General features: G+C 35.6%; 1 protein-coding gene and 1 non-coding gene across 4 annotated transcripts in view; both read left to right on the forward strand.

Annotated features, from left to right (window-relative positions):
- Agbl4 (ATP/GTP binding protein like 4) overlaps window positions 1-13349 on the forward strand; it is a 1180502-nt gene that overhangs the window by 28491 nt on the left and 1138662 nt on the right. The gene's annotated exons all lie outside the window — the stretch shown is intronic.
- Window positions 8533-8639, forward strand: LOC115064357. The gene has a single exon (XR_003844177.1). It is a non-coding gene; the product is annotated as a U6 spliceosomal RNA (small nuclear RNA).

Genomic DNA, 13349 nt, shown 5'->3' on the forward strand with positions numbered 1-13349 from the left:
TTGTTTTGATTTTTTTGACACACACACACACAACACGCGCGCGCGTGTATGTGTGTGTGTGTGTGTGTGTGTGTGAGAGAGAGAGAGAGAGAGAGAGAGAGAGAGAGGAGAGAGAGAGAGAGGGAGAGAGATCTGGGAGGATTGATAGGAGAAGGAATATGATCAAAATATATTGAAGAATGGTTTAAGTAAAAACGTCCTGATACTTATCTACTCATTCATTTAATATAAACTTTATAAAAATCAAAATATCTCTTATGACTATTTTCTCTGTCTTATAGCCACAACCAGTTTAGTGAGATTAATCATCATTTTTTGGACAGTGATTGATCGTTGCCTATTCTTCATAAATTCCACATTTTAGTTAAAAGGATATTTCTAAAAGATATTTTATTTTGAATTTTTTTTGCTTAATACCTGTCAGTTGTTCCATATGACACTTCAGGTTAGCATACTTCCATTTCATAGCCACAAATAGTATAAATATCTTACAAGGAATTGAAAGATCTGTAGGACAAGAACTTCAAATCCCTGAAAAAAGAAATTGAAGAAGACCTCAGAAGATGCATGGAAGTACCTTTAATGTCCATTGATGTACAAGGAGACAAAGAACACGTGGTTTATGTAATACAGGGTAACATTATTGAGCTTTAAATATTAGATGAAGGAAGTGTGTTATTTTAACAACATCAGTTAACCTGGAAAGCATAATGCTAAGTAAAATATTCAGACACAAAAGAAACCAAACTAAGTAATACCATATATATAAATAAATAAAGAATCTTCAATAGAAGCAGAGATAGGGAGGGAGCAATTGATAATATCAGTGAAAAGATTCAAAGTTTTCAAAGTTATTTAAGATGCATACATTGATAATAGGGAATATATATATATATATATATATATATATATATATGACTGCAGGTAACAGTCTATAATTCAAATTTTCTAAGATAGTAAATCTCATGTTAAACATCTCTCCCCCCTCTGTCTTTTAAACACACACAACAGAGGGGAGGAACAAACTTTTGGAGCTTAATGGTATGTCTTGTATATGAAGTATAATAGTGTCCCGACCCACAGGACCCAATTATTCAGGGGGGTCCGAGGGGGACCATGCCTGAATTAGGATGGGCGGGAAAGATGGAGGAGACCCTGCAATGTTTGTCAAGGTCTGTTTATTGGGGAAAAGGTTACAGAATATAAGCTGTGAGAAGGAGGAAGTAAAGAGGGAGAAACTTGCTCCTGACTCCCCCTAGGGGTGGATGGGGCTCTGCACACCTGCCCAGGAACACAGGATCTACTCTTATCTCAGGGGACATTCTGTGGTTTTTCCTGGAAGGTTTGCAGTTACTATTATCTGATCTTGGTGTTCTGTCCATTGTCATTGCAAAAGGTCAGAAGTTTCTCAAAAAAGGTGGGGGGGAACTTTGGCTTATGGCTCAGGGTCGGTCTCCAACATAATAGCCCCAATAATATATGCTTATCTTCATGCTTACCAATTATATTTCACTGCACATATGTAATTTTGTATGTAAATTATACTTGAATAAAGAGGTTAAAATGAATAAAGTTTTTATTATAACTAAGAACTCATTTCCACTGTTTAATGCATTCATGTTCACTAAATTTAAATATGATTACTCGTCTAATCCTTTGACATTCTGAGTATTAATGTGTTACTAGAAAGGGAAATTGTGCTGTCAAAAACCCCCCAAATTTAAATGAATTTTGACCTTGTATATTAGTTTGACTATATATGACGAAACTTTTAAAATGACAAATTGAAGTTTTTTGTTATGCAAGAGTAGTGTAGAGTTAGGCAGCTCAGACTTAGTCCTTTAATGTTATTGTCACAAGTGAGTTAGTTCACCCTCTCTTATGATGTCTTTAATATTATACAAGATGGTTGGTTTTATATTACTGCAAGTTTGCAGCAAAAGGTAGCAGGTGAAATGTAAATTGAATTCTTAATCCTCTCCTATAAGAAGTCTTCTATATTTTCTTGCAAAAGTTTTGTTTATTCATTATTGGCACAACCTTACTTAGCAAGAGAAATTTAGCTGCAAGAGAAGCTGGGGAATATAGTATTTTAGTTGGTATGCTCTCCAACATACTGATAGGAAAAAGAAAAAATTAAGTTTGAAAGGCTGTTTTTAATTACCAGAACATTGTTAGAACATCTAGTGATAGCTGATCATTTTGGGATAAATCACAAATATACTGTGAGCAAAATACTAAGGAAATGGCTTTCACTTTGTATAGATAAATATTTGAAAACATGTCACTGCCCAAAGTCATTCCTTTCTCGTTGTTTACGTACATTGGACTAATCCAATCTGGAGGGTAATGGTTTATGTGTGTGAATGTGTAATACTCTAAGCTTTTTAAATTTTATATCTGGTTCTATAAAAATAGATTTTTCTTTGAGCCACGATAGAGCTTTTCAAGAGATTTCTAGAATGCTTTTAAGGATAAAACATACCTTATACATTTGAGAAAACCTTTAAAAGTCTATATTGAGTAATTCATAACTGAGTTAGTGTGAATTGTTAGCAGCATGGCAAAGTCTCTGCAGTCACAGTCCCTCTCTAGTCTGCAGTGCTCTTGGGCTTTGGGAAGAGTGACATATGCAACTCTTCCTTCTTTGTCTGCTTTAATCTTATTGCTGGACAACCAGGTAGTATGGTGTCCTATCTGATTTCCTTGCCTCTTAATGAATGTCCTTTTACATGTGATTAGCTATTGGAATTGATGTTTCTATGCAAAGATCACTGAAGTTTTTTTTTTCCTTGCCACCACTTTCTTTGCTTCTCAGACAAAGAACTATAATGCAGAACAAATCCCAAATATAAATTTACCTCACAGTTTAATGTTGTCCATTTCTGTGTGTTAATATAAATTATCAGTATTTATAGACTTTCAGATAGCAATTTGGCAGTTCTACATGGAAATAATATTAAAATTGTGCTCTTTGGTTAAGTAATTTCTTCTTCTGAAAACCAAATATAAGGAAAAAATTCCAAGTAAGAAGTCTTAAGATTAACACTAACTGAATGCTACTCCGTGCTAGGTGTTTTGCAAAATCTTCCATGAAATTTTTGGATGGTCCTGTCAGTTTTTCATGTTATACAATTTTCTTCGCCTTTATTAAATAGTAGGTGAAACTGAGGAGTAGAGAGATCAAAGCACTTTCTTTTTGGTCTTTTGCTAAGTGGAGATGGCAGAGATTGAGCTCTAAAATTTGGCATCAGTATATCTCTTCTTAATAATTATGCTGTTTCTTCATGGTTTTTAATCTATATGTTTTATAGAATGGAATAAAAATAACTCGAGTTAAGAGAACTGTAGAAATTTATAGAACTTTACATATTTGTCAATTTTTAATTATCAAAAATTCAAGTTGATATGAAAATTTCTATGACAACACTAAATCCAAAAGCATGATACATCTTTATGGAGAATTATTATAATTCTATAAAAGCATAACTTCAGATTAAAAAAGGAGATATACCAAAGTCTTAATAGTAATTGTAATAGAGTCTAGACTAATATGTCTTTGATTAAATTATTGGCATTTTTTTAAATCTCATTTTTGAAAATATGTGCTTCAATAATGAAAAAATTAGGACTATGTCTAGAAGTACAAGTTATACAATTTCTAGGTTTTTTCCCTTATGGTAGAACATAGTTATCAGTCAAAATCCTATAGCTGCATGTCTAACATTTGTGGTTCTTATGGACATGGATACCCTATCCCTATGGTTATGACTTATACAATACTTGTAGCCTTTTTCTCTTCTCTGGTTGGTTTCATTGCAGTACTAAATTTTTCTTTAGTAGTTTCCCTTTAGTCCTAACATATCCAACAACCTTGTGTATTCATTCCAAGCTAGACATCATGTTTGCAGCTTCATGCAGTAGCCTCTTGGAAAAATCTCATCTTGCTACACATGACCTAACCTTAGTGATTTTCTGGAGATGTGATGTAATTCTTCATGACCTCCTTCCTTCCCCTGGAAAATTTCATGCCAGAGACCTATGTGTTCCTTCTTCCATCTTAAAGTAACTCCTAAGAATATTATCAGGTCAGAGCCTGCATGATCTAATTACCTCTAGATGACCTAATGGCCCATAGATGACCTAATTGCTTCTAGATGACCCAATTGGCTCTAGATGACTCAATTGGCTCTAGAAATTGCCTTACAGAAACACCCAGAATTGTGCTTTAATAACCTGGAAAATTCTTATTTTATATTATTATTAATAATAATCATGACTATCTGTCTGTGTATATGTATACAGGTGAATGCATGCTATAGTATGCATGTAGAAGTCATGAGACAACTTTTGAGAGTTCTTCCCTTTCTCCTTGGGTTCCAGGCATTGAACTCAGTTTATAAGTTCTGTTGACAGTAATGATTAAACATCACAATTCTTTTTTTATGTACTTTTTATTTTTTATTAGATATTTTCTTCATTTACATATCCAATGCTATCCCAAAATCTCCTATACCCTCCCTGTGCCCTGCTCCCCTAACCGCTCACTCCCACTTCTTGACCCTGGTGTTCCCCTGTATGGGGCATATAAAGTTTGCAAGACCAAGGGGCCTCTCTTCCCAACGATGGTCAACTAGGCCATCTTCTGTACATATGCAGCTAGAGACACAAGCTCTGGGGGGTACTGATTAGTTCATATTGTTGTTCCATCTATAGGGTTGCAGACCCCTTCTACCCCTTGGGTATTTTCTCTAGCTCCCCCATTGGGGGCCCTGTGTTCCATCCTATAGATGACTGTGAGCATCCACTTCTGTGTTTGCCAGGCACTGGCATAGCCTCACAAGAGACAGCTATATCAGGGTCCTTTCAGCAAAATCTTGCTGGCATATGCAATAGTGCCTGCATTTGGTGGCTGATTAAAACATCACAATTCTTAAAAATAATCCTTAGTTTTATTTCATCAGTTTTAATGTCATCCATATTCTTTAATGTGGCACAACAAGTATGTGATCATTTCAAGTTCATATTTTCAGCATCAGTATTGCTTTACATCTGAACTTTATAGTGTAATAAAAATATACTACTTGTGGCCTTTCTGACTTTTATATTTCAAGACAATGGATGTCAAGTATAAACTTATTTGGTAGACACCTTATCTAAAAGTTATTGTCCTTTTTAGAGCTTCGCATATGTTTTCTTTGAAATTGAAATATTAGTTTATTGGAACTACTATGAGGAATAAAGTACCTAATTTACAGAAGTCATTTGGAGAGTGGAAGCTATTCTCTTTTCTATTCCCCACCATAGTTATATAAATTTAATTTTATCTTCTAACTTATCTCTCCTTGCAGCTCCAAGTTCTAGGTATACCCAATCATTTACTATTTCTTGGATGTATATAGTATATATGTATCTGTGCAACTGAACATGTTTTCTCCCTTTATCACACTGTTGTCCTCAACGTGTCTGCTTGGTGAGCTTCTGATCATTTGGAATGGAATGTAATTTCAACTTTGTGAATAGTTCTGGTACTGTTCACAATTTTCAGGTTGAATTAGTTTTTTTCCTATCTATGCCTTTCTGGAGTCCTGCATAGATCTGTTTTATGACTTGCACTATTTTGTTATCTCTTTGTTTACTATCATTGTCTTCCTCATTAGATATTAATTACTATCTTAGTCTTTTTATTGTTAGTTGCTAGCTTCAGTGAAGATGCAATATGAGTCCTCTCTGAATCCAATTTTGAATTAATTTGAGAATGGACTCAATAATAAATTAGAAAAAATTACATAAAAGGTGTCATTTTATTCTTTAGATGATTCTAGGAGTGATATTTTTATGGGTTTGTGGCCATAGAGATTCATTTACAGTTTTATCTTAAGCTTGGATGGACATGGATTCTCAATACACTATGTCACACAGTTAAAATATCAGGAGATTAATGCTGATAAGTTTTTGGGCTTGTGCTGATAAACATACTATGTTTTTCTAGGTTTATATTGCTGTTATAGACACTGACAAAAAGAAACCTGGTAAGGAATGTGTTTATCTTATAGTTCCAGGTAACATCTATCACTGAGGGATGATAGATCAGGAACTTAATCAAGGCAGGGACCTTGGAGTCAGGAACTAAAGCAAAGGCCACAGAAGGACAAGCTTCCTGGCTTGCTCTCCATGGCTTGTTCATCCTGCTTTCTCATAAGAATCAGGCCCATCAGCATCCACAGTGATCTGGGCCCTATCACTTCAACTCTCAATCAATAAAGACTTGCTCATAGTCCAATCTGGTGTGGTAACTTTACAGAAATCTAGTCAGCACAACTGACCCCTTGTCTGCTTGACACACAAACCCATTACTGTTCAACTAGAACTTTACTTTCCTGTTTGTTTTCAAGATGGAATATTAATATTAATATCACAGTGTTAAACATCCTAACACTTAAACGTCCCATTGTCTTTAAAAATTTAAACCTTTTTAAAGATTTAGTCTCTCTAAAATATCCAAAGTCTCTCTAAATCATGCAAAATCTCTATTCAATTCCAATGTCACACTAAAATTTTCCTGTAAAGACAAAAATTAGTTACTTTCTTCCTCCAGTAGGGAATAACCATTGTGTATCACAGTCAAATCAAAGCAAAATCAAAAGAGGATCATGAGTGGATCCCAGATGTCAGGAACTGAAACTTTTGTACTGATGAAACACAGTTTAAACAAAAACTAGTCAGAAAAGATAAAGAAGGTCACTTCATATTGATTAAAGGAAAATTCCTTAAGTTGTGTATTATAACTCTAAACATGCATACCAAATACAAATTCACCAAATTTCATAAAACAAATACTCCTAAATATAAATTCACAGATTAACTCAAGCAATGGGTAGTGAATGACTTCAGTCTCCCACTCTCACCAGTTGGCAAGTCATCCCAGAAAAAAAGTGAACTAGAAAAAGACAAAACAAAACAAAACCCAAATTAAATGACATCATAGATCAAGTGTACTCAACACACATATACAGTATGTTCCATTCAAATACTGCAGAGTATACATTATTCTCCTGTGGAACATTCTCTAAAATAAATCATATTACTATGGTCTAAATCATGTCTTACCAAATATAGGAAACCACTTATTTTAACTTTTTTTTTTTTTTGTATTCTGTCTGATCACAATGAAAAAAATAAGTCAACAGCCTGAGATACTATAGATCACACACAAAACACATATTAAACAACACATGATCGAATTAATAGGTCTTTGAGGAAATCAAGAAGGTAATGAAAATATTCCTAGGAAGAAATGTAAACCAAACATTACAAACCAAAACCAGTGGAATAGAATACAGGCAGAACTACGGTGGAAGTTTATAGATATAAGTATTTTAGAAAACCAAAGGTAATGCAAATAAAGAACTTAATATACCTCAAGGACTTATAAAACAATAGCAATCCACGTACAGAATCAGAGTACAGAAAGAATTAAGAGCAGATTAGAAAATGTAATGAAAGCAAGCAAACAAACTAACACAAACAAAAGAATTAAAGGAAAAAAGAGTTGGTTCTTTGAAAAGATAGAGAAATGCAACAACCCTTAACCAAACTAATCAAAATAAACCAGAGAAAAGGGATCAAATTAATAAAGTGGAGAAGAAATGGAAGCTATTATCATAGATATTAATAAAATTCAGTAAATTACTAGGGCATATTTTAAAACTTATTTCTACTAAATTGGAAATCTAAAAGAATTAGATGAATAATTTCTAGGTGAATATGACCTACCAAAATTACACTAAGAATAGCACAATGACTTAAAAAAATCTAGAACAGATTGAATCAGTAATCAAACAAACAAACAAACAAACCAAAAAACCAAAACCAAGAAAGCATCTCAATAAAGAAGAGAGGCAAAGACACCAGGAAAACAGGGCTCAAAAATTCAACTAAGCAGTGCTCATAGAATTTCAGACTGGCCCTCCATATACATGCTGTGGTTGTTTAGCTTGGGTTTCTATTGGACTCCTAACTGAGTATCTCTTGACTCTTTTGCCTGCTTGTGGGATCTTTTCTTCCTGTAGGTTGTGTCATCTAGCCTTGATATGCGGGTTTGTGCCTAGTCTTACTGCATTTTATTGTACCATGTTTAGTTGACATCTTTGGGAGGCCTGTTCTTTTCTGAAGGAAAATGGAGGAACAGTGGATCTGGGAGAGACAGAGGTAGGGTGAGAAGGATTAGAAGGAGGGGAGAGAGGGGAGGCTGCAGTCAGCATGTATTATATGAGAGAAGAATAAAGAAAAGAAAACATTTAAGATGGATTTACTATAGAATTTTATCAGACATTCCAAAGATGAACTAAGACAAATTCCTATCACACTATTCAATAAAAATAGAAAATGAAAGAACACCATAAAATTCTTACCATAAAGCCATTATTATCCTGATATCAAACTAAATGAAAACAACAGAAAAGGAAAATTTTAGACCATTTTCTCTGATGAGCACAGTTGTAAGAGTTCTCAATAAAATACTTATAGGCCGTGCTCGCTTCGGCAGCACATATACTAAAATTGGAACGATACAGAGAAGATTAGCATGGCCCCTGCTCAAGGATGACATGCAAATTCGTGAAGCGTTCCATATTTTTTTCAGTGAGAGACTATGTCAAAAATTAAGCTATTGAGGAAGACATCAACTTCTAGCCTCTACAGCAAACACATGTGCACATATACACGAACACTTATATACATATGCATTTAAATAAAAAGAATTCCACATCATAAAAAAAATACTTATAGGCCAAATTCAAGAACACTTTAAAAAGTCACCATAGTTAATTTTGTAGTTTTTCAGTAACTTAATAAATCTCCTGCACAGAACAGGGGTTGTTAATGAAGTTAAGAGACAACCTGCAGAGTGGGATAAAACTTTTACTTCATATGCAGCCGACAGATGATTAATATCTAGAATATGCAAATCACTAAAAAACTTAAGACACAAATAAAAACAAATGACCCACTCAATAAAGAGGAAACATAACACAAGGACTACAGATTTCTCCCAAAGAAACAAACAAACAAAAACAAAAAGCCATGAACAACTAACCAACTTAAATAGTCCTCAGAAAATTGCAACTACACTTGGAATCCATCTTATTCTACTCAGAATGTCAGTCAGTAATTAAGAAAACAACAATGGATTCTGGCATAAATGTAGATCAAAGGGAACAGTTACACATGGCTAGTAAGAATGGAAACTAGTCCAGCCTCTGTGTAAATAAGTATAGAAGTTTCTAAACAAAGCAAAACAACCTTACATCAGGTCTACCATATGATTAGCTACACCACTAATAGGCTTGCACTCTCCCTCTTTATATAGATCACAGAGCTCATCCAAGGTGAGCCAACCTGAAACAACACCAAGAAATTAGCTAAGACTTTCACTAAACATCTCATTGCGGGTGTGTCATAAACTCACCCCAATCTTATTGAAGTTCATTGAACTATATTTATTGATTGGTTAGTAAGATATTTGTTTACTAGTCATATCCAGCAGCTTTGATTGCTGTCACTATTAATTTTCTTCCCTGGGAGTAGTATAGAGGGCATAGTAGTACCTTGAGTGCTTGACTGTTGATATAATTCTGAAAGTACTCACTTCAAATCTAACATAACCTAGCCATACTTGAACAATGCAAATACTTCAACTGAAATAATAGAGCAGATTTTAAACCCTAGTAATAAAAAAACCCTATAGTACAAGTCTCAATATAATGTCATAAAAGTATTAAAACTAAATGAGCATACAAATGATCTGTCTTAAAGTTTAGTGCAGTACTATTGACCATACCAGTGCTATAGAAGAAGCAAAGTAAAGATACATCAGTAAGTGAAGAGAAAGACTATGCATAATATACATATAGAGTTTTATTTGCCTATAAGGAAGAATAAAATTGTGTGATGTGCAGTACAATGAGAGAAACTAGAGCTCACTAAGTAAAGCAAACCACATGTAGAAGGTCAAACATTGAATATTTTTTTCTTTTGCAGAATCAAGATCAAATATCTATCGCAGATATTTGCATATGCATGTACATAAGTACACACTAGCATGTATAGCATGAAAACAGTAGCAGAACTGTTTGGGAATGACTGTTTATAGCTGGGAACACAACTCGTAAAAGTTACAAACATAATAATGGTTCCAGTGAAAGTAAAAATAGATGACCTCTCCCCACCCCCAGTCCAAAATAAATGTTTTGAGTTTGCTCAAAGCTATCAAAGAAGGAAGTCAAGTTCTTAGTAACAAGATGTGCGCGAGCGTGTACACACACACACACACACACACACACACACACACACACACACATCTTAATGAAGAGAATGCAATACAAAGTATGATGGTAGAATTCAATAGAGATACAGAAATACTGAAAAAATTAGATGTTTGAAAAGCTGGAAATAAATCAAAGTCATTAGATTTTAAGGGCCAGGGGATGGAGGACACCAGGAAGGCAAGGCCCTCTGAATCAACTAAGCAAGGTGCTAGGTGTTCACAGATACTGAAGCAGCAAGCACAGGGCCTACAGGGGCCTGCACAAGGTCCTCTGTGTATATTAAAGGAATTAACTTAATATTTTAATGGGACTCCTGACTGTGAGAATGAGTGATTTTTCTGAATCTTGTGCCTGCTTTTGACAATTTTTCGTCCTGTTGGGTTGCTGTGTCCAACTACTACTCCTCTTCCTTCTTCTCCCCCTCCTCTTTTTCCTCCTCTTCCTTTTCTTCCTCTTCCTCCTTTTCCTCTTCCTCCTCCTCCCTCTATTTTGTCATTTTTGGTTGTTATCTCTTAGAAGCCTGTTTTTTCTAATGAGGACAGAAAGGGAGTGTATCTGGAGAAGAGAGGACTAGGGTGGGGCTGGAAGGAGAAGAGGGAGGGGAAACTATAATCAGACTATACTGCATGAGAAAAGGATCTATTTTTAATAAAAGGAAAAAAGAACTTAATACTAGGAAAATATTACTGTTAAGTTATAGATTTTCTGACTTTGTTTTAATATGGTTCTTTGAGGGACCAGATTTTGTCTCTATACCACCCTTGGGCCAGACAAAACCAGTGAAAATAAAATAGATTCTCACATGAAAAGAAAAAAGAAAGTCTGAAAGTGAAAAAAATAAAACAAAGCAAAAAACAAAAAAACCCAGCAAGTCAAATAAAAATGCTTAATGGAAAACTTTGCCAATGAAATATTCAAGGAAAGAACAGGGTATCTGTACCTCAAGTCAATTGGAGCAATTGGAACATCCCAACAAGGACAAAGGCAAATTTGTAAGAAAGTATCTGTAGTGTTCTCAAGATGTAGTGGGTACTATGAAAATTAATAATCTAAGAATTATAGGAATAGAGAGAGAATAATTTCATTTTAAAGGCATAGAATACATTTTCAACAAAAGGTTAGGAAAATGCCAATCCAGACTCTGAAGATATTTAGAACACCAAACAAAGTCAGGGAAGAACCTTTCCTTGCTATATTTTAATACAAACTCTAAATTATACAGAGGATAGAGAGCAAAGTGAATGCAGTAAGAGACAAACATAAGATCACATATTATGAAGATAGGATGCTCAGAATAACAGTGTAATTTTCAACAGAAACTTCAAAAGCTGGGAAGGCATGAAGTTATATATTTCAAGTTCTTAAAGACAATTATTGTTAATATGTCTTCTTATTCTCAGCAAAATTATTTTTCATTATAGAAAAGGAAACAAAATTTCCACAAACATAGGAATTCATGATCTGGTTTTACAAAGAATGTTTGAAGGCTCAGAGAGGTTTAAAGCCTATGTTTATTCTTATTTTACCTAACCTTCTCAATTGTGATATGTTTTGTAAAGTTATGATCTCATTGAAGTTACAGTATATGGTGTACTTTATCTTTGTATTCTAATTGCTCAACACATAATTCTTTTTAAAAATTTATTTCTTTGCTTTACATCCCAATGTCAGCTCCCCTCTCCTCCCAGTACCTCCTCACACAGATCATCCTCCGATTCCCTGCTCCCCATATCCTCTAAGTAGGAGGGAGCCCCTCACTACCCTCTCACCCTGGCATATCAAATCACTGAAGGACTACACATGCACATCCTCCCCCACTGAGGCCAGACAAAGCAGCCCAGTTAGGGGAACTGAATCCACAGGCAGGCAGCAGATTCAAGGACAGCCCATGCTCCAGTTAGTTGTTGGGGAACCAGTATGAAGACCAAGCTGCACATCTGCCACATACGTGTGTGTGTGTGTGTGTGTGTGTGTGTGTGTGTGTGTGTGTGTGTGTGTGTGTTGGGGGTGGGGATATCCAGCCAGGCTTGCTCTTTGGTTGGTGTTTCAGTCTCAGGGAGCCTCCAGGGGTCCAGGTTAGTTGGCTTTGTTGGTCATGTGGAGTCTCTGTCCTCTTTGGGTCCCTCATTCTTTTCCCAACTCTTCCACAGGACTCCCTAGCTCCATCTAATGTTTGGCTGGGGGTCTTTGGATCTGTTTTCAGTAACTGATGGGTGGAGCCTCTCACTGGACAGTTATGTTGAGCTCCTGTCTACAAGCATAGTAGAGTATCATTAATAGTGTCAGGGTAGGGCCCCTTAAAGGGGATAGTGGGAGGGGCCATATAAGGGAGGGTTAGGAGGAGGGAACAGCAATTAGAATATATAAAATAAGTCCATTAATTGTAAAAAAATAAAAAAGTGTTGGGGATTGGTTCTTGCCCATGGGATGAGTCTCAATTTGGGGAAGTCATTGGTTGGCCATTTCCTCTTTCTCTGGTCCATCTTTGTCACTGCACATCTTGTAATCAGGACATATTTTGGCTCTAAGTGTTTGAGGGTGGGTTGCTGTCCTTATTCCTCCACTGGAAGTCCTGCCTGGCTACTGGTTCTGGCCACTTTAGGATCCATATTCCCCACTGCTAGGAGTCTCAGCTAGACTACCCCTCATAGATACTCTGGGGCCTTCCCCAATCCCATCCCTGTCCCAGGTCTCTGGTATATCCTACAGATACTCCCCATCTAATTTCACTTCTCTCTCTCCTGCTTTCCTTACATCTGAATCCTCCCCCTTCCCATATAGATCCCCATCTCCTACCTGCTTCTCTCCATCCACCTTTGATATCTATTTTATTTCCCCTTCTGAGATTCAACCATCCTCCCTTTGGCCCACCCCATTGTTATTTGGCTTCTTTGGGTCTGTGAATAGTAGTGTGGTTATCTTGTACTTTATGGCTAATATCCTTTTGAGTCCGGGTTATCTCATTCAGGATGATATTTTCTGGTTCCATCTATTTGCCTGCAAAATTGATAATGTCCTTTT

Source organism: Mus pahari, chromosome 6 (assembly GCF_900095145.1).
Source record: "Mus pahari chromosome 6, PAHARI_EIJ_v1.1, whole genome shotgun sequence".
In the NCBI taxonomy this organism is placed as follows: domain Eukaryota; kingdom Metazoa; phylum Chordata; class Mammalia; order Rodentia; family Muridae; genus Mus; species Mus pahari.